The sequence below is a fragment of the Ahaetulla prasina genome, chromosome 2, assembly GCF_028640845.1.
Source record: "Ahaetulla prasina isolate Xishuangbanna chromosome 2, ASM2864084v1, whole genome shotgun sequence".
NCBI lineage: Eukaryota > Metazoa > Chordata > Lepidosauria > Squamata > Colubridae > Ahaetulla > Ahaetulla prasina.
The window spans coordinates 164,897,497-164,919,411 of record NC_080540.1 but is presented as its reverse complement, the minus strand read 5'-3'; the positions used below and the strand labels follow the sequence as shown (position 1 = coordinate 164,919,411).

At 42.7% G+C, this 21,915-nt stretch overlaps 1 protein-coding gene across 3 annotated transcripts in view; it reads right to left on the bottom strand.

Moving 5' to 3' along the window:
- MFSD5 (major facilitator superfamily domain containing 5) overlaps window positions 1-21,915 on the bottom strand; it is a 59,042-nt gene that overhangs the window by 10,261 nt on the left and 26,866 nt on the right. The window contains exon 1 of one of the 3 annotated variants that reach the window (XM_058166540.1): window positions 4,612-4,692. The exons of the other annotated variants lie outside the window; for them this stretch is intronic. The gene's annotated coding sequence lies outside the window, so the exon portion shown is untranslated. Of the gene's footprint in view, window positions 1-4,611; window positions 4,693-21,915 lie in introns of those variants that run through there. 3 annotated transcript variants of the gene reach the window in all.

Sequence of the window (21,915 nt, the reverse complement as noted above, 5' to 3'; positions counted from 1 at the left end):
AGATCATTTTCTCCTTCGTCTGGACTTTTGGACCGCCACCCAACACTGCAGGGAGACGGGACCAATACGTTGGTTCCGTCCCAGGCGCCTGATGGAACCGGAGAGGTTCCTGACAGAGCTTGGGCTGTTTCTGAGGATTTAGCCCACGGCACGGCTGAAGAACTAGTTGCGGCCTGGGAACAGGCCGCGGCTGGGGCTTTAGACCGTGTCGTGCCTTTGCGGCCTCTGACCCGGTGTAGATCTCAACCAGCCCCTTGGTTCTCCAAGGAGCTGAGGGAGATGAAACGCCGGAGAAGACGCCTAGAAAGTACCTGGAGATCCAGCCATTCCGAAGCTGACCGGACACTAGTTAGGTCTTATACTAAGATCTACCTAGTGGCATTGAGGGAAGTGAAGCGTTCTTACGTTTCCTCCCTCATTGCATCGGCAGATAACCACCCGGCCGCTCTGTTTCGGGTAACCCGCTCTCTCCTTCACCAGGAGGTGCGGGATGACCCATTACAGGGCCGGGCCGAGGAGTTTAGTGGTTATCTATACGATAAAATCGTTCAGCTCTGGGATGGACTGGATCAAAATTGGGTGGATCCAGGTGAGAGGGCGGAGACTCGTCTTGTTGAGATTGTTTGGGGTGAATTTGACCCTGTGACTCCCGAGGACGTGGACAGGTTGTTGGGGAGGTTGCATGCCACCACATGTTTACTGGACCCGTGCCCCTCCTGGCTGGTGCTGGCCACAGAAGATGACACGAGGCTGGCTCCGGGGGATTATTAATGCTTCTCTGTTGGAAGGGGTTTTCCCTGCCGCCTTGAAAGAGGTGGTGGTGAGACCCCTCCTCAAGAAGCCTTCCCTGGACCCAGCTGTTTTGGGAAATTATCATCCGGTCTCCAACCTTCGCTTTGTGGTGAAGGTTGTAGAGAGTGTGGTGGCATGTCAATTACCCCAATACCTGGATGAAACTGTCTATCTGGACCCATTCCAGTCCGGCTTTCGGCCCAGATATAGTACGGAGATGGCTTTGGTCGCATTGGTTGATGATTTCTGGAGGGCCAGGGACAGGGGTTGCTCCTTTGCCCTGGTCCTATTAGACCTCTCAGCGGCTTTTGATACCATCGACCATGGTATCCTGCTTCACCGGTTGGGGAGTTTGGGAGTGGGAGGCACCATTTATCAGTGGTTCTCCTCCTATCTCTCTGACCGATCGCAGACGGTGTTGACAGGGGGGCAGAGATCCACCGCGAGGTGCCTCACTTGTGGGGTGCCACAGGGGTCGATTCTCTCGCCTCTCCTGTTCAACATCTATATGAAGCCGCTGGGTGAGATCATCAGTGGCTTTGGGGTGAGGTACCAACTGTACGCTGACGATACGCAGCTGTACTTTTCCACCCCAGGCCACCCCAACGAAGCTCTCAAAGTACTGTCCCGGTGCCTGGAAGCCGTACGGGTCTGGATGGGGAGAAACAGGCTCAAGCTCAATCCCTCCAAGACGGAGTGGCTGTGGATGCCGGCACCCCGGTATGGTCAGCTGCAGCCGCAGCTGACTGTTGGGAGCAAATCATTGGCCCCGATGGAAAGGGTGCAACTTGGGTGTTCTCCTGGATGGGCAGTTGTCTTTTGAAGATCACTTGATGACCGTCTACAGGAGAACTTTTTATCAGGTTCGCCTGATCCGCCAGTTGCGCCCCTTCCTTGACCGGGATGCCCTATGCACGGTCACTTATGCTCTTGTTACCTCTCGCTTGGATTATTGCAATGCTGTCTACATGGGGCTCCCCTTGAAGAGCACCCGGAGGCTCCAGTTAGTTCAGAATGCAGCTGCGCGGGTGATAGAGGGAGCCGCACGTGGCTCCCATGTAACACCACTCCTGCGCAGGCTGCACTGGCTACCTGTGGTCTCTCGGGTGTACTTCAACGTTTTGGTTACTACCTTTAAAGTGCTTCATGGCTTAGGGCCAGGGTACTTACGGGACCGCCTGCTGCTACTGAATGCCTCCCACCGACCCGTACGCTCACACAGAGAGGGTCTTCTCAGGGTGCCGTCCGCCAAGCAATGTCGGCTGGCGGCCCCCAGGGGAAGGTCCTTCTCTGTGGGGGCTCCCACCCTCTGGAATGAACTTCCCCCTGGACTTCGTCAATTGCCTGACCTTCGGACCTTTCGCTGTGAGCTGAAGACGTATCTGTTTATTCGCGCAGGACTGGCCTAGGAATTTTAAATTTTTTAAATAGTTTTAATTTTAATATTTAATATTTGATACAAATTTTATGGGGTTTTTAAGGTATAAATGTTTTAAATTTGGCCATACCTATGATAAGTTTTTTAATTATTGTTTTATTTGTATATTGTCATTGTTTTATTGTGGCTGTGAACCGCCCTGAGTTCTTCAGGAGAAGGGAGGTATAAAAATCCAATAAATACTAAATACTAAGTCTTTTTGCAAATTGAATATCTATTTAGAGCAGCAGAATTGTTGCCTCCAGCAGTGGAGGCACCACCAGTAACCTCTAATATGGTTCACTATTGCCTACATTCTAAACTATGAGACTGACATCTGAAGAATGCGGTATGAAATCAGAATTAATCTGGATAACTGTTCTTTCATTTGACTTTACAAAGTGCAGATATTTTTAGATACACACAAGATTCCATCCCCACAGCTACTTTTCTTTTAAAAATGTATCCAAAGAGATTTAGAATATAGAGTAGAAGAGACCTTGGAGGTCTTCTAGTCCAACCCCCTGCTCAGGCAGAAAACTCTATACCAGGGGTGAAATGCTCCCGGTTTGGACCAGATGGGCCAATTCAGTAGCAATGGTGGCGGGTGGTTCGGAGAACCGGTAGCAAAAATCCCTGCCCCCCCCACCCCCCGCTCATGCCCACCCAATGCCTGGTCGCCTGCTTCCCCGCTTACCGCTTCTTTTAAAAAAATGCTTTTAAAAGGTTAAAAAAAGAGAGGCTCTGAGGATCACAGCTGAGCCACATGATCGTCAGGTTTTTTTTTTTTACTTTTAAAAGCATTTTTTTACAACCTATTCGGCCAAATAGGTTGTAAAAAAATGTTTTTAAAAGTAAAAAAAAAAGATCATGCCGCAGCTGATCACCCCCCATGTGCTGTTCTACTTACCCCATGCCTCCTTTTGGCATGCACTGCGTGCACCTGCCTTTGGTGCAAGCGCAGCCAGCGAACCGGTAGTAAATTGGTTCAGATTTCACCACTGTCCTATACCATTTCAGACAAATGGCTGTCCAATCTCTTCTTAAAAACTTCCTGTGTTGGAGCATTCACAACTTCTGGAGGCAAGTTGTTCCACTGATTAATTGTTCTAACTGTCAGGAAATTTCTCAGTTGCTTGATTAATTTCCATCCATTGCTGCTTCTCCTGCCTTCAGGTGCTTTGGACAACAGGTTGACACCCTCTTCTTTGTGGCAACCACTTAGATATTAGAACGCTGCTATCATGTCACCCTTAGTCCTTCTTTTCATTAAACTAGGCATACCCAGTTCCAGCAATCATTCTTTATATGTTTTAGCCTCCACTCCCCTAATCATCTTAGTTGCTCTTCTCTGCACTCTTTCTAGAGTCTCAATATCTTTTTTGCATTGTGGTGACCAAATACAAAGAACCTTGATTGTGTTGAGCATGTCAACTGGTGGGATCTCCTTAGGTAAATGGGGAAAACATCTCATTTTCTTCATGAAAAACTCATTGATCAAATTGGAAGCCAGAGAAGGAACATGGCAAAACAATGGCTCCAAGCTAGCAAAGGAATCAGACAAGGCTGAATACTCTCTCCTGATTTATTGAATCTATATATTGGTTATATATGAAGGGAGACTAGATTGGAAGATGGATGTGGTTTTAAAACTGTAGGAAGAAAGTTGTACTCATGACACTAATTTGATAGCTGAAAGTGCAATTGAACTGCAGACTCTAGAAACGAAGTACTGTGAAAAAAATCAGACTAAGATTAAATATAAAGAAGATCAAACTAATGATACAGGAACTAATTTTAAGATTGACAATGAAGATATTGAAATGGTAGAAATCTTATGCATTTTAGTTAGCTACCATTAGTTAACTATTTCACCACCTTTTTGGATTGATAATCAAAGTAAAGGAACAAGCTATAAGAAATATACCACTGACTAGCATTTGGGAGAGTATCAATGAACTCCTTGGAAAAGTTATTCAGAGGCAGTGAAGTATCTATAGCTAGACAGATCATAATCATGCAGGCGATGGTTTTCCTGCGACATTCTGTGGAAGCAAAATGTAAACTTTGAATAAGCAGCTTAGAAACAGTATTGACATTTTGAACGTTAAGAGTTGGAGACTTCCAGGGAAGAAATGGTAAAATGAAGACAGCTTTGCTAAAAAATAGAGCTGACAATCATGAATGAATGAATTGCCGGTGAGTGTATCAGTTCTTTGGTATTCCTCCCCAGACAAGGAGAGGACAAGTGATTGCCCACAGTGTTTCAGAACAATTGATGTTTGCAAGGGGACTGCAAGACAGTGGTCTCTGGTGGGTTTGCAGCTCTGGGAGATAAGGGAATCCCATCGTCACCCAAACCGTGGTTGGTGTCTTTATGGACACAGGATTTTCATACTTACTTTTCTAATCACTTTTGGAAACTGCTTGTAACTTTTTCTCAGATGTTAGGAACCTTTAGACTGGGTGAGTTTTCTTCAATCCTTAGTGAAAGAAGTTTTAAATGCAAGTTTAAGGATTTTTAAAAGTTCCTTTTTTTAATAAAGAGCAAAAGGACGATTAGAACATTGATTATGAAAAAGTATAAATGGATTTAGGATCCAGTGGATTTGAAATAAGATTTTTAAAATTAATCACAACAATCCTTCTCATGGGAAAATGCTATTATTCTGAACTCTCTAAAAAATTTGATAGAATAGAACTTTGAAGGTTGGATAAGAGGCAGCTAGAAGGTACTAACTATTACAATGAAAGAATAAATAAAAATAAAATGTTTAATAAAGTTGCGATAAAAAACAAGAACTAAATTTAGAATTGGAAAAATTTTCTGAGAAAACTCTGGATAGCCAAGGAAAGAAAGCAATGAATCCATTAGATCAGTTCAGAATTCTGACACAAAGCATAAATGACTAAACTCATCTTATTTTGGACACATTATCTGAACATCAAGTTCTTTAGAGAGGTTTATAGTGCTTGCAAAAATGAAAGAATAGAGAAAAAGAGCACAGAGGCAAGATGAATAGACCTAATTATACTGGGAATGAAATACCAGATTGGGCCAAGTCATTCTGGAAAAAGTATGTGGTTTCTAAGAGTTGAAATTTATTTATTTATTTATTTATTATATTTGTATACCGCCCTTCTCCCGAAGGACTCAGGGCGGTTCACAGCCAATAAAAACAACAGAAAACATATAATACATATAAAACAGCAAAAAAGAATAGAAAACTTATTCAATTGATGGCCTAAAACTTTTAAATACAAATTTAAAACCCCGTTTAAAACCCCTGATTTAAAACCCCAATTTAAAACTACGTTCACGCTAGTCCTGCTCTTCGAAACAACAACGTCTTCAGCTCGCGGCGGAAGGACCTGAGGTCGGGGAATTGACGAAGCCCCAGAGGGAGCTCGTTCCAGAGGGTAGGAGCCCCTACAGAGAAGGCCCTCCCCCTGGAGGTCGCCAGCTGACATTGTTTAGCTGACGGTATCCGGAAGAGGCCCTCTCTGTGAAAGCGCACTGGTCGGTGAGAGGCTACTGGTGGCAGTAGGCGGTCCCGTAAATATCCCGGCCCTAAGCCATGGAGCGCTTTAAAGGTGATAACAAGTACCTTGAAGTGAACCCGGAAGACCACCGGGAGCCAGTGCAGACTACGCAGGAGAGGTGTTACACGGGAGCCACAAGGTGCTCCCTCTATCACCCGCGCAGCCGCATTCTGGACCAGTTGGGGTCTCCGGGTACCCTTCAAGGGGAGCCCCATGTAGAGAGCATTACAGTAGTCCAGGCAGGATGTAACAAGGGCATGAGCGACCGTGCATAAGGAAGCCCGATCCAGAAAGGGGCGTAACTGCCATATCACGCGAAAAAAAAGAAAAAAGAAAAAAGAAAAAAAAAGAAATGATCAATCAATCACACGCATCAGGATCCTGAATTTTTTTTTTTTTAAAAAGCCTGCTATTCAGCATCTTTGTTATGTCCTGTGATTGTAATAGCAATACAAGTAGTCCTCAACTTACAACAGTTCCTTTAGTGACTGTTCAAAGTTACAACACTGAAAATAGTGACTTATGACCATTTTTCACACTTATGACCGTTGCATCATCGCCATAGTCACATCAAAATTCAGGTGCTTGGCAACTGACTCATATTTATGACAGGTGCAGTGTTCAGGAGTCATTTTGCGACCTTCCGACAAGCAAAGTCAATAGAGAACCCAGATTCACGTAACAACCATGTTCCTCATTTAACAACTGCAGCGATTCACTTGACAAATGTGGCAAGAAAAGTCGTAAAATGGGACAAATTCACTTAACAGGTTTGTCACTTAACAACATAAATTTTGGGCTGAATTGTGGTCGTAAATTGAGGACTACCTGTACTCATTTGGAGTCCTTGGTGTTCTCTGAGTTTTGTTTGCTAGCGGACATTTCATTGCCCAAATAGATAACATCATCAGTGCATGCTACCTAGTTGGATGACGAAATGTTCTGCTCTCAGATGCTTTGGAGAATAGCTTGACTCCCTCTTCTTTGTGGCAACCCAACCCCTGAGAAGCTCAAAATTTAGTGAGCTGAAAATTTGCTATTTTATAATTTTATAATTATAATTCAGAATAATGAGATTTGGAACATAATACAGCTAGTCCTCAACTTACGACCACAACTGAGCCCAAAGTTTTTGTTGCTAAGCAAGGCCGTTGTTGTGAGTTTTTACAAACTTTATGCCACATTTGTTAAGTGAATCACAGGTTTGTTAAGTGATTTGGGCTTCCCCATTGACTCTGCTTCTCAGAAGCTGGCTGGGAAGGTTACATATGGTGATCAAATAACCCTGGGATAGTATAACTGTCATAAATAAATTCCAGTTGCCAAGTGCCCAAATTTTGACCAGGTAACCATGAGGATGCTGCAATGGTCATAAGTGTGAAAAACGGTCATAGGTCATTTATTTTCAGCGCCACTGTAACTTTGAATAGTCACTAAACAAATGGTTGTAAATCAAGGACTACCTGTAGCAAATTAGGATTGAAAACAAGCTGTTACTATGAGCCAATTATATGTAATGTTTCATTGATAATTATGTGTTATTGTTACTTTATTCATGTATCTGTTTATTATCATTCATAAACTGCTCCAGTCTGACCAAGTATACATACCCGTACCAATGTTTCAAAAATTAAAGAATAAAATAATAAAATTCAGAATTAGAATAGGAATAAAAGCCAGCCAGGGAATTCTAGGAATTGAAATCCATGTGACTTAACTATTAAGAAATGCTGTGTTGTGGTGTGATAGCTGGCATTGAGAAGCCCTGCCTCCTAGTCTATACCTGACAAACTTGGCCAGTATCAAAAACCCCAAATGGAGTCAGGCCTCACAGGCACAGTGATCATATTTTCTCGGGGGGGAAAAAATGAAGAATAAATCCAAGAAAGGAGCAAATTTAAAAGAGGTTCCTAAGGATAAAAAAAAATTGCTTATGTTTATAACTTCGCTTTACAAAGGGAACTGCAAGAGCGAAACTAAGAAAATAAAGTATTAAATAAGATAAATCGAAAGGGCAGCTTTCTGAAATAGACTGTCCTATAATAAATGATGTGTGGATGCTGTTCTCATCAGTCTGAGAAGTTAAAATAAATCTTGAAAAAGGCTATGGCAAACCAGTTCCATACAATATTGTTACTATGAAAATTACATGAGCGTTTCCATGAAGTCACAGGGAGTCAAGCTTGACCTGAAGGGGATTTTTACATTACTTTGGCTTTCAGCTTCCCAGTTGCAGTGGGTGTCCTATACTTGGGAGGTGACCACACTGGGATTTCTTTCAGCTGTGAAATCTCAGTTTTCTTTCTCAAGGGAGCAGGCAACATTCAAAAGAGGATCTTAATGCTGTGCTGAGATTAAGCTTTTTCACATTAAAGTGTCTCAAACCCCATCATCAAAAGCAATAATTTGGCCTCTGAAACAAAGGTCCAGTCTCTTGCACTAAAATGGAGAGTTGGAGCAACTGTGGAAATGCGGCTGACCTGCTTGTTTTCAGGATTTATACATACACACACTCGTACACACATAAACTGCTGCAGGACAAACAAACAAAAAATAAATAGGGAAGGCAAAGCTTTAAGACCACCTCAGTCTTTAAAAGTATGAACACTTGGTGGCAGCTGCTAAGATATCTGGGAGACAGCTCAAGATGGCTGCCCTTACTCGGGGTCAGCCATGTCATGCAAGACCACCTATAGCAGGGGTCTCCAACCTTGGTGACTTTTAAGAGTTGTGGACTTCAACTCCCAGAATTCCTCAGCCACCAACGTTGGAGACCCCTGACCTATAGCAAGGGTCTCCAACCTTAGCAACTTTAAGATTTGCGGACTTCAACTCCCAGAATTCCTCAGCCAGCAAAGCCCTGGGAGTTGAAGTCCACAAATCTTAAAGTTGCCAAGGTTGGAGACCCCTGACTTATAGAAGGCCACACTTTTAGATTAGGTAAGTATGGTTTGAGCTTGTTTTATTGGATAAATCACATGTTGGGTTCACCAAATACCTCACAAACTATAGTATCTAAATGCAATGACTGGGTTCGCAGTCCTTCAGTTGGTGACTCCACATAGACCACCTTGGTTTATCAGTATGATTTGCAAATCTGGGTTTCCTATCAATTAAGTTAAACATGGTTTCAAAAATTCACATTTTACTCTTGCCCACTAGGTGGCAGGAAACACCCGATCAACAAAATTAGGTTGATTTGGAAGAGAATGCAATGTGTTTTGATGATCTGATGAGATAAAAAGTATTTTTGCTACCTTGTCTATAATTATATAGGCTAAACTTGGGAACTGATACTGATTGGATGTGCTTTCAGCACATACGTAATTTGTACTGTCTTATGAATCTATCTGGGAATTCATTACTTGTATTAATTGTGATCTCACTCTTTAATTGCACAAAAATATTCATATTAAAAAAAACACGTTAATAGATTATCTTGATTATCCAATGATTATCCTATGCAATTGCAGGCAAAGCATTAGGCACCCCTAAATCTTTAACTGAAGGGGAAACTAGCATAGCTTCCATATGGTGCAATGGTGGGTTTCTCCCGGTTTTCTTTGGTTCTTGTGAACCGGTAGTAAAAGCGGAGGGAGGCTCCCCCCACCCGCCCTGATGTCATATTTTGCAAACTGCGCATGTGCAGAAGCGTGCGTGCGCTCCCGTTGCGAACCAGTAGTAAAGGTAAGTAGAACCCACCCCTGACATGGCGCAAAGTTAATCACAATGTTTTTTTTCTGAACACCTTATTTATTTAGTGCAGTGGTAATCAACCTGGTCCCTACTGCCCACTAGTGGGCGTTCCAGCTTTCATGGTGGGCGGTAGGGATTTTGTCCGATACTGAAGCACTTTCCTTTTTTTTAAATTGACTTTTTTTAAAAAAAATATCATAGCATTATTTAAAAACATTTTCATTAGGCTTTCATAATTTATGCTTCTATGTATGCAAAGTATAAATAAAAAGATAGATTTAACTACAGTAAGTTGATTTATAAAGATTTATTCTGCCAAACTTAGCAAAAGTCCGACATAAAGTATTTGGTAAGTAATTATTATTATATGCTTTAACTTGCTGTAATTCTGCTTTATACATTTTATAAAGTAAAGTTACTTCCCTACTTTATAAATCACCATTACTATGGAACCGGTGGGCGGTTAGAAAATGTTACTACTAACAGAGATACAAAAGTGGGCGGTAGGTATAAAAAGGTTGACTATCCCTGATTTAGCGTATGACATGTATTCTAATTGCTGTCTCTGTAATTTATGATCATGAGAAATGCAATACAAGTACTCCTTGACTTATGACCACGATTGAGCCTCAATTTTTTGTTGCTAAGTGAGGTGTTTGCTAAGTGAATTTTGCCCCCATTTATGACCTTTCTTGGCAGAGTAGTTAAGTGAATCACTGCAGTTGTTAAATTAGTAACATGGTTAAGTGAATCTGGCTTTCCCATTGATTTTGCTTGTCGGATCGCAAAAGGGTAATCACATGATCCCGGGACTCTGCAACGATCATAAATGTGAGTCAGTTCCCAAGCAGCCACATTTTAATCATGTGATCACGGGGCTGCTGCAATGGTAATGTGAAAAATGGTCCTCCCATTTTTCAGTGCCATTGCAACTTTAAATGGTCACTAAGTGAATTGTTGTAAGTTGAGGACTACCTGTATCCAGTTTGGTCCAAAACTCTACAGTGGATGTAGACTTTTAGCTGCTCTATTATAAATGAATGTTGCTTGAAGTATACCATTGTGGATGTAGTTTACACTTCAGACCTTTTCTGGATGCTGACTATATGCAATTTATATGTATACAGTATACAAATACGAACACTGTAAATAGGGCAGGTATAGAATTTTGTGCATCCTTTCAGTCAGTAGAAAAGTTTCCAGACTTTTCTAAAAATGTAGCCAGCTAAAAGTCTATTCATGCTAATGAAGTGTTTTTCCCCCATTCTTCATTGCTCAACTTTTCTACCTCAGAAATATTTTATTGGGCTGCTTTTTTGCATTGTATATCTGAATTTCTACACAGATATTCAATAAAATTCAAATCTTGGGGCTAGGGCCATTCCAGAGCATTTACTGTATTTTTCTATCTTGTAAATAATTCATGGTTGATTTTAAGCTTGTTGTAGAGAGGTCCCCAATCCTGGTTCATAGACTGGTACCGGTCTGCGGTGCATTGGGAACCAGGCTGCATAAGTAGTGGGCAAGGGTACAAAGTTTCATTTTGCACATGCATGTGATTCGGTTGCACGTGCAAAATCATCCCCCACCTGCTACTGCTGGTACATGGAGTTAAAAAAGTTGGGGACCGCTGTTGTAGACTGTGATTGTCTAACCTTTTGGCTTGCCTGGAACACACTAAGTGAAGTGGGTCTTGCAATAGCAATAACATTTAGACTTATATACCGCTTCACAATGCTTTTACAGCCCTCTCTAAGCAGTTTACAGAGTCAGCGTATTGCTCCCAACAATCTGGGTCCCTTATTTTACCCACCTCAAAAGGGCTGCTTGAAATTACAGCCCTGTCAGGATCGAACTCCTGACAGTCAGCAGTGAGCAATTAGTTAGCCTGCAATACTACATTCTAACCACTGTGCCACATCATTATATATAATAGGCTGGAGGGACCTATTACACGCACAATGGCCACATTGATTACTGGCATATAAAGGCAGAGATCTCTGCAATGGTAGTTTAATACTCTGACGATGTCAGCAGATGGCTGATGAAAGCTTAGTAGAATAAAATTTTAATTATTTTAGTTCCAGAGCTCGCAGAATGTCTGCTTTTTGTTTTACAAATATACCTGGAATTGTATATTGTAAATGTACATAAAAGTGTACATAAGTGTACATAAAAAAGTGTACATAAGTGTACATAAAAGAAAAGATACCTTCATCAAGGTACAACACTTACAACACTTAATGATAATCATAGGATACAAATTTAACACTTTCATTAACTTTCACTTAATGATAGTCATAGGCTACAATTAAGCAATCAGGAAACAATATCAGTATAAATCATAAGAATACAGGTAACAAAGTTACAGTCATAAGTGGAAGGAGATGGGTGATGGGAACGATGAGAAGATTAATAGTAGTGCAGATTTAGTAAATAGTTTGACGGTGTTGAGGGAATTATTTGTTTAGCAGAGTGATGGCGTTCAGGAAAAAACTGTTCTTGTGTCTAGTCGTTCTGGTGTGCAGTGCTCTATAACGTCATTTTGAGGGTAGGAGTTGAAACAGTTTGTGTCCAGGGTGTGAGGGATCCGTAAATATTTTCACAGCCCTCAATTATAAATATATATAAATAATAAACTTTGTAAAGTATTTTTCATTATCTTGTGGAGCCGCACTGCTAGATGTCCAAGGCTGCATGCAGCCCATGGGCTGTGGGTTGGACATCCCTATTGTACACTAATGTTGTTTTGCTGTAGTATGCAGTTTCATTTTCTTCACTGTCTAGCCTTTAGAATAGATCAGTGGTAGTCAACCTGGTCCCTGCCGCCCACTAGTGGGTGTTCCAGCTTTCATGGTGGGCGGTAGAGATTTTGTCCGACACTGAAGCACTTTCCTTTTTTTTTTAATTTAATTGACTTTTTAAAAAAAATTCATAGCATTTTTTAAAAAACATTTTCATTAGGTTTTCATAAAATTCCCTGTGACAATTTAAATTTCTGAAAATATACTATTTGTATCACCCGTGCATAAGTTTAGTTCACTTTATGTAAGTTAAACTAAATGGCGCTATACTGTGACCGCAAACAAAAGAGCCTCGTCCCAGAATAGCTCGCACATCTCCCCCCCCCCGAACCGGTGGGCAGTTAGAAAATTTTACTAACAGAGATACAAAAGTGGGTGGTGGGTATAAATAGGTTGACTACCCCTAGAATAGATTGAAATTTACTTGAACCTATTTTTCCTTTCCCCTGCACAATATGTCCTGTGCCATAGGCTGCCACACAACCTGAAAATTTAATTGAACAGATCCCTGCACTTAACACTTTGCAGGTTGTTTTTCCCAAATGCTTTACCATTTCATGATCATCATCCATCATCATCCTTTTAGCCACTGTCTATCCCCTGCAGGATGAAGGCTTCTTCTGCAGGTTTCCAACCCATACAGTCCTGAGCTTTCTTTTGCCAACTGGGCCCACAATACTTGTTGATGTCATCAATCCATCTTGTTTTAGGTCTCTTTTGTGGACCCTTTTTATCAAGTGGGATAAAATCCATTTTATGGCTACCTTGGTCCACCTACCATCAGTTCTTTTTGGTATGTGACCAGCCCATTTCCATTTCAGTTCTTTTACTCTCTTGATGATATCACATACGTTCGTTTGTTCTCTAATCCATGTGCAGGTCTATCTTGTCTTATAATGTGGAGCATGTATGTTTCCATGGCTCTTTGAGCTACTCATCGCTTTTGTATCGATTGCGAGGTTTGCTTTACCATTTATTCTTCAAACGTATCTTACATGGTTGTGGCCAACAAATCAATTCTTGTTCCATCTGTCAGGATCATTCCAATTTAAACCCTACATCAATCTAGCTATTTTGTACATCCAATGAAGTGGAACCACAGATCACAAAAATATATGGCTTTCAATAAAATTGGTTAGTCAGAAAAGGTGCTACCAGGCTCCTTCTGATGTTTTTTGACCCATGTAGAATTAAAATCCTCCCCCCACTCCCCCCAGCAGTACCTTGTGTCTCTTCCAGGCTGCAGAAATTGCTCCAAGAGGGATTCTTTTCCTTTCCACTTATAGAGATTGCATCTGTTGAACTGATTGATTCAAACCAAGCACAGTTCCCCAGTTTTTGAGGAGGAAATAGCAGTCGGGGCTTTTTAGTTCTACTAACTTTAATATTAATTTTTGTGGAGGGTTGTTTTTTTTTTTTTTTAGCATCACCTTCATTTTCTGTGCTTCTTTTCCCGAGAGCTCAGGTTTTGCTCCCCGTTCATAGGTCTCCTTTCATTCTAATGTATATATTCTCCTAGGTAAAGTCTAGGAGCTCCTTGCACCATTCCATATATCCTACATATTGCATGGCTGATAGGAAAGGAATAAATGGTAAAGAAGCAACAGGGAAGATTGAGAAAGCTGCGGAAAGCCTAGCCACAAACTGTCTATAAAAGCCACTAGAGCAAAGGGAGGAAGGGTTAAATAAGGTTGTACTGCAGAGCCTCTAGCGTTGATGTCTGACCCAGTTTTTTTCACCGTTGGCTGGTTATATTTAGAATCCTCTGTGGAGTGCAACAAGACAAGCAAGCCCCAAACACGGATTCTGCAGTGTCCATGATTTCCCCATCCCCATTTGAACCATCAGGTTCACACATGAAGGAGGGCTATGTAGTCACTATAGCAGCACTAACCCAGCCTTCCGTTGTGCTCCAAAGGAAAGTTGCCATTCACCATTAGGAGAAAAAAAACACAGTCAGTAGAACAGCTTGCTTGCAGAGATTGTGGCTGCTCCATCACTGGAGGTTTTTAAGAAGAGGTTGGATGGCCATTTGTCGGGGATAGGATAGGGCAGGGGTCACCAATCTTTTGGATCTCAGGGACCATTAAATTTATAATTTTAAATCCCGTGGACCCCTAATATGATCTGCCTAATGACCGGCTGGGTGGGCATGGCAAGATAGTCATGTGCCTGGGTGGGCGTGGCCAACTCAATGTCACTCACGTCGAGGGGCACCTTGCCAGCCTCTTCTCGCTACCACTTGCCTGCCCGCCCGGGCTCTTTAGGGCCCCAATGGAAAGCAGTTGTTGGAGCTAAGCAGCCACCACGAGAGAGTTGGCAAAACAGCTCAGTTCAAATTGGATTGAGCGAGAAGGAGGCTCAGCAGAAGCACCTCACTGAGGACTACAAGCATAGGCTTTCCAAACAGAGAGAAGACCTGCGGGAGTGCAAGGCCAGGTACCCATGCCTGGTGGCTCAGTGGGCTGAGATGGTCAGCCAGTTCCAGGCCATGATGCAGTCCGACTGGAACAAGGCCCTCCGGCTCTTTGCCACTAGCAGCCCTTCCCTCCAGCCTTTGCCCAAAGCCCCACACCAGGAGGCTGAAGCAGACCCCAAGTCGGAATTTCTGCCCTCCTCTAACCCACACAAAAAGATCCCGAAGGGGAGACTCTCTGCAGCAACACAAATGTTCATTGCACGTATCTGTCCTAGGGGCCGGAGTTTGAGGACCCCTGATTTAGTGCAATATAAAAAAATGCAAATAATTTTTCTGGGGACCACCAAAATTTTCTCACAAACCACCAGTTGGTAACTGTTTGTGTAGGTCTCCTGCTTGAGCAGGGGGTTAGACTAGAAGACCTCCAAGGTCCCTTCCAACTCTGTCATTCTGTTAATGGCAGGGATAAGAAGAGATCCATGGCTCAGGGGCAAGGCAGATGCTTTACCTAATCAGAGGGGCAGCTAGGATAGACCAGTGGTCTCACTATACCCATTAGCTTTTTAAAGTTTCTATGGCAGTCCTACCAGTCAAAATTTGATGAAAGCCAGGTATTGTTTTGAACACCAGAGTTTACTGAGTCCTAAAGAGGCAACAGAAAAGCAAGGTGTGCTGACTGTATGCCTCTATCAATGGGCAACGGACACAAATTCCTATACAGCTTGGATACAGAATTAAAAATGGTGGATAGGGAGTCATTTTTTTAAAGGAATCCAACGGTCTTCGTCGGTGCCCCAGGACCCTTATTTTTAATTCCATTTTTAAGATAAGGAGACTCAGTGTTGGGTTGAAAAGAAAACTCACATTTCTTTTCTCATGAGGAGCTCCCAGTCTCTCAACATTTCCTATCCTGATGCCTTGCTGATGTGTTGCACTACAATTTCCATCACTTCCTAGTAGCATAGCCTATGCCAAGATCAGCTAGGGTTGATGGAAGTTATGCCCTTAACCATTTGGATCAAAATATCTGAAGGACTTGAGGGAGAGGAAAAAAGAACCCATGCAATTAAAAAAAAAAAGCTGTCGTGAAAAACAGCCATTAAAAAGGGACTGGAAATTTTGTTCTTTCCATCCCTTTGTTTCAATCCTGGAGCTGAAGGAGGCTGCCCTTTTAGTGTGCCAGCAAATTAACACTCTGCAACATCATGCAGTGTGCTTCTTGGATCAGGGCAGGATTTGTGGCCTTACGCTGTCCTGCCTGCCTCATTCCTCAGGATTAACAAGGGACATTGGTTACCTGCCTACTCGGTATCATTCGGGTGTCAGGGACCTGCCTTGGTTCCAAATGAGCTGCCTTTCACAGTGATGGCTGCTCTGTTTAAAGATGGATGATGCTATGGATCACATCCACAAGCCACGGAATACAGCTCATCACATCAACCTTGGTCTGTCATGGCCAGGCTACAATATTTGTAATTCCAGCCTTAGAGATAAGGTTCCTTTTCATCAAAAATGACAGCTCTTGCATCCAGTTCTGCAGAGAGCAATAACAGAAACAATGTCTGCACCTGCCTCATTTTATATTCTCCCATTTTCCTTCTGAGCCTTCCTACATTTCCTCGCTGTATTATACCAGACGTATAAGCTAGGACAGGAGGCATTTTTGACCGAATGCCTATGCAACCCCAAGATAATTTCCTGCTAGCAGGTTATAGACATCCAGTCCTGTTGCATTAAAATAACAACAATGAGGATAGGCCGGTATCACTTCAGCTGTGGGTGGGTGATGTTATGAATACTTCTATTCCTGTTATTTTATGATTCTGAAGGATGGTAGAGTAGGGGAAGTATCCTTCATCCCAGTGTTACGTTAGTCGATAGAGGTTCCCATTGCAGAAACACAGAGGTTGGAAACAAGAGAAGGAGAAGAAATGAAAGAAGATATTTTATTTATTTATTTCCTGCCTTTATTATTTTTATAAATAACTCAAGATGGAGAACACACACAATGTTTTGTGCTCCTCCATTTTGCAAAAACTCTGTGAGGTGAGTTGGGCCAAGAGAGTTATGACCATTTTTCCCATTTTTCCCCACTGCAGCATCCCCTTGGTCATAAGATGCATTTAGATGCTTGACAACTGGTTCATAATTATGACAGTTGCAGTATCCCAGAGTTGTCATATTTTGCTATCTTCTGACAAGCAAAGTCAATGGGGAAGCCAGATTCATGTAACAACCATGTTACTAATTGTATAACTGCAGTGATTCTCTTAACAAATGTGGCAAGAAAAGTCGTAAAATGGGGCAAAACCCACTTAACAAATATCTCACTTAGCAACATGTATTCTGGCCTCAGTTGTGGTTGTAAGTCAAGGACTGCCTGTATTTTCATTTGAGTCAAGACGGAGTTATCTATTCTAAGTACCACTGGCTGCATTAGGCACCTTTTGGATGTCTACCATGCTGTAACAAGATGCAGCCACTTCAATGATGTAGCATTTGCTAATATGCTTTCCTCACACAACAGCATGCTGGGTACCTCGCATCCTATTTGTTTACCTGTTGTTGAAGTGTGCTTCCTCCATTGTGAGAGACAGACTCTCTCAAGGAGGACAACGACCATTTCAGTGGCAGCTCTCCAAGGTATCCCGCTGCTCAGGGTTTAGCACATTGCTTTCTGGTCTCAGTTTCAGCTTTCATCTATCACTCATACCAACATACAGGCTAGTTTTTTGGGGTCAGGCTGAGCTATCATCAGTGCTTGACTGACTTTCTTACTTGACCTCTAGTAAGCATTCCTTGCTGCTCAACCATACATGTGATGCTCAGGGGCCTCTGTGGCTCAGACTGGTAAGACAGTCTGTTATTAACAGCAGCTGCTTGCAATTACTGCAGGTTCAAGCCCCACCAGGCCCAAGGTTGACTCAGCCTTCCATCCTTTATAAGGTAGGTAAAATGAGGACCCAGATTGTTGGGGGCAATAAGTTGACTTTGTATATAATATACAAATGGATGAAGACTATTGCTTGACATAGTGTAAGCCACCCTGAGTCTTCGGAGAAGGGCGGGATATAAATGCAAATAAAAAAAAAAAGAGACCAAAATGGAAAGTCTCAGGCAGGCTGATTTTGTATAGTGAGTCCCACCCTCCTACAACTATGCTTATCTGTGCATTCACAGGTCCCAAGCGAACTTTAATCTTAAAACAGAACAGCTGTGTGGAAACAAACTGTCTTCCCATCATACACCGGCTCTTCGTATTGATCCTACAAAGCAACAACAACAACAACAAAACACAAACAAAACCACCCTGAGCTGAATAAAATGATCATTTTAAATATTATTTTAATGGATTTTTCAATCAATACATACAATAATAAAGATAATAGATATAATAATTGCAGATAAATTTCATTCAGACTAGGATCACAAAGCTATAAAATAAAAATTAATAAAGTAATGACAACTAAAAAGAAAAAAGGCAGAAAAATACTTTTCTAATAATAGGTTTCCTATCAATACAGTTATACCACACAATTTTTAACAAATCATTAAGTGTAGGCCAAACAGAAACATGTTGTCCAACCTTTCCTCTCTGTCAATACAAAGCCTTTTTAAAAACAGAACTGGCAATTTAATTGAACAAACTTTTAACATCTACAGTATTAATGCACATATTTTTCAAAGACTATAAAATGACATTTCTTGCTACTATCCAGGCATGATTCTGTATATTTGGAACTGTCCATACGTAAACATATTCATACAAATGGAGAAATAGAATTTAAGAGCACATTCATCTTTAAATTTTAGCTTCCTTCCTACAGCTTGGTTCACTTCAGCAATCACCCCTAATGACTGTGAAACAACCAGGGAATATGCCCAAAAGGTATCCTAATGATTCTTCAAATTGACAATCTTTTAATTATATCTATTGAGGGGGCAAAAATATCTAAAAACATTCTTTTACTAATTGTTTGAAATATAAGAAGCATTTCTTAAAACTTGAAACCTTTAATTGTGTAATATAAGATATTCTAGTTTCAAATATTTGTATCTTTTTTCTTATCTAAATATATTTATCTAAAAATAAATTAATCTTCTGTCCTGTGAATGGGTGATGTGTGTTTCAACATGGCTTACTGTCACATTAAGGAAATTTATCTTTCTGATACCTTTCTGAATAACAATAGAGTAGCAACAGAATAACAATAAGAGTAACTAACAACTGAATAACAATAGAGTATTGCCACATTAAGGAAATATATCTTTTTAATATCTTTTTGAATAACAATAGAGTACAATAGAGTAGATGTCCAGTGGTGGGACAGTTGGTGGTGGATAGTTATAATTATTCTCCATAACAATAATTGGGGTATAAATATGCTCTAGATTTGTGATGGTGAACCTTTGGCAAGTGTGCCACAGCTGGCACGCGGAGCCATATCTGTGGGCACGCAAGCCGTTGACCTAGCTCAGCTCCAGTGTGCATGCACGTGCTGGCCAGCTGATTTTTGGTTGGCCCTGCCCACACCACCCCTTCCTTTTAAGGAGTCTTCACATGGCCCATTTTGGATGCCAGGTAAATACAGGGCTTGCACAGAGGCTCTGGGAGGGCATTTCCGGCCTTGGGTGGGTGGGGAGAGGCCATTTTTGCCCTTCTCAGGCTCCAAGAAAGCCTCTGGAGCCTAGGGAGGGCGAAAAATGGGCCTACCGGGCCTACTGGAAGTCTGGAAACGGGCCTTTTCTGGCTTCTGGAGGGTTCAGGGAGGCCTGCTAGGCCCAAAACGGGGTGTGGGGGGAGGGGTTGTGCGCGCATGTGCGGGGGACCATAGGGGGGTTGCACGCATGCGCAGGGGGGCAGGGGGCGGGTGATGGGGGGCATTGAATTATGGCTGTGGGCATGCATGTGTGCGCGTATGTGCGCTTTTGGCACCCAAGGAAAAAAACTTTCGCCATCACTGCTCTAGATTAAGTTGGAAAATTTAACAACCCTAAATTGGCAGAAATTTCAGAGAATGATTGTTATTCTCTTTTGTCGATCACCAGAAACGTTTGCCATGGTATGAGATAATTATTTTTTTAACAGTTTTTTTTGTTGCTCACACACAAAAGCATTTAAATCTGAAGCCTGCCTTCAGACCTCAGGTGCGCAGAAGAAAGTATCTGAGATTAACTGTCACAAACATTTAGGAGCCAGAAGAAACGAGGCCTGGCTGGGCATGATCTCAACTTTGAAGGGATCTCTGTACACCAATCTTTTCACTGTAACGCAGTGCTGGGAAAAGCCCACCCAGAGATTCCTATCTCATGTGGTTCTTTGATTAGTCTTCCCAACCTGACAGCTTCAAAGTGTTTTGATGTTATAGGATTCCCAAGTTGCCATCCTGGTTGAGAATTCCAGGAATTGCAATCCCAGTGCAAGTAAAACTTAGGAACATTTGTCTCAGAGGTGTGGTATGTCCTCCTCCTCCTCCTCCTCCTTCCTTGCCCTTTGTGGCAAGGAACATCCTTAGGAAAAGAAAAAAAGCAACAAGAAACAGGAGTGCTTCTCATTGCTGGGTGCAAAACAGCCTGGTGAGCTGTGGCCATGTGCTGGCTCAGCCGGCTTTAGAAGTTAGTACTCTTGACCTTAGGGAGCTAAAAATACACTCGGGCAGCTGCCTCCTATGGTCCTGCTGGCCCTGTGCATGGCCCCAAATGCTCTGGAAGTGAAGGAAGGCCACAAGGCTCCCTGACTGGATGCCTTTATTATGTTCCAGTAGCAAAGATCCTGCAAATTACTTCCCACCTTGCTAAGGTAACCAGCATCTGGAGGACCTCTCTCCTCCCACGCCGGCCTGACTCATGTGTAGCACAGGCTGTTGTCCCCCCTCCTGTAACAGGTGCTACCCGAGCTGCTTCTGGGGCTCCTGCCCTACTTGTTCCCTTCGTCCCTGCAACTCCATCAGCTGCTGTCTTCCTTGCTGCTGCTACTGCCCATCTCCCTGTTACCACTCCAATTGTTGCCCCAAAACCTTCTGCCTGCCTGTCTCTTACTGCTATCCTTGCCCTGCCTGTTGTCCTCCTCCAGCCTGTCCAGGCTGCTGCCTGCCCTCTCGCTCTTATGTCCCTGCCTGCCCAGCTTGTCGGAGGTCAGGGACTCGCTTCAGCGCCAGATGAGCTGCCCAGCTGCCCTTTTGTGCTTCTCTCCTTCTGATGTGGAAGAAACCCCCAGGCCTGATGACAGAAGCAGCTCCGCTACCACACACCGCAGGCTCTAGTAAGTACTCTTCATCTCTGTGTAGTGACCTATTCACCCCATCCAACTATTGGGCTCCACCTCCCATCATTCCCACCCACTTGCCACCCCAGCTTAGAGGCATGGAAAGTACCACCTAGCTTTCTTTTTGGTGGGGAGGGGAAGAGAGGCGGTGCCAACATATTGGCTGGGAGGGCAGCCTACTTAGAGAATCTTCCTACAGTAATAGGGAGCAACTCCGGAGGATTCAGAGTTGGTTGCCTCCAGTGCCTAACGACAATCTTGGGAGGTGGTGGAAAGGTTTGGTTCTGGCATTTCTGAAAGACTGCCTGATCACCCTTAAAATAATCCTCGCAAACAATACTCCCCTAGGAACTCTACGGGACTGGAGATACTACTGTGTGTAGGAGATCGCCGCGTAGAATCTGTAGTATGGTCTGTGGTAAATACCTAGCCAACCTCACTCTATCTACCCCTTCTGGGTCCTCAGCATTAGCCTTTCTCAAAGGTCAACTTCAACATTGTTCTGCCTTGGGAGAACCCTGACTAAACCCCATTTCTTTCCCTCCAAGGAGGACTCCCTTTAACTTTCCAGTGTTTTGAACAGGAAGGGCAGCCATGGAAGACCGGATGAGGAAAGCTTGCTTGTTGTTTGTGGAGAAAGGGGCTGAAAGGGCCAGGGCTCCTGCTCCAATGACCCTGAGACAAGAAGCAGAACCAGCATTGCAGGCCCCCTTGCCTCCCTATAATCAAACAAAACAATATTCCCCTGCCAGTTAATTCCCAGACAATGAGGAGAAAGAACACCATTTGTCAAATCCTTTGCATCTCAGTGTGAGTACTTGTTAACTGACAGATCTGGAGCACAGGGCTGTGAGCTTTCCAACCACAGTGTCCAGCAGAGACTCCCACACACAAGTTCATGTATTGTTTTGGAAGAAGAAAGGGCACTGAGTTGGAGGGAGCTGAAGAACAGAGTTGCAGGCAACAAAATTGTGGCTTA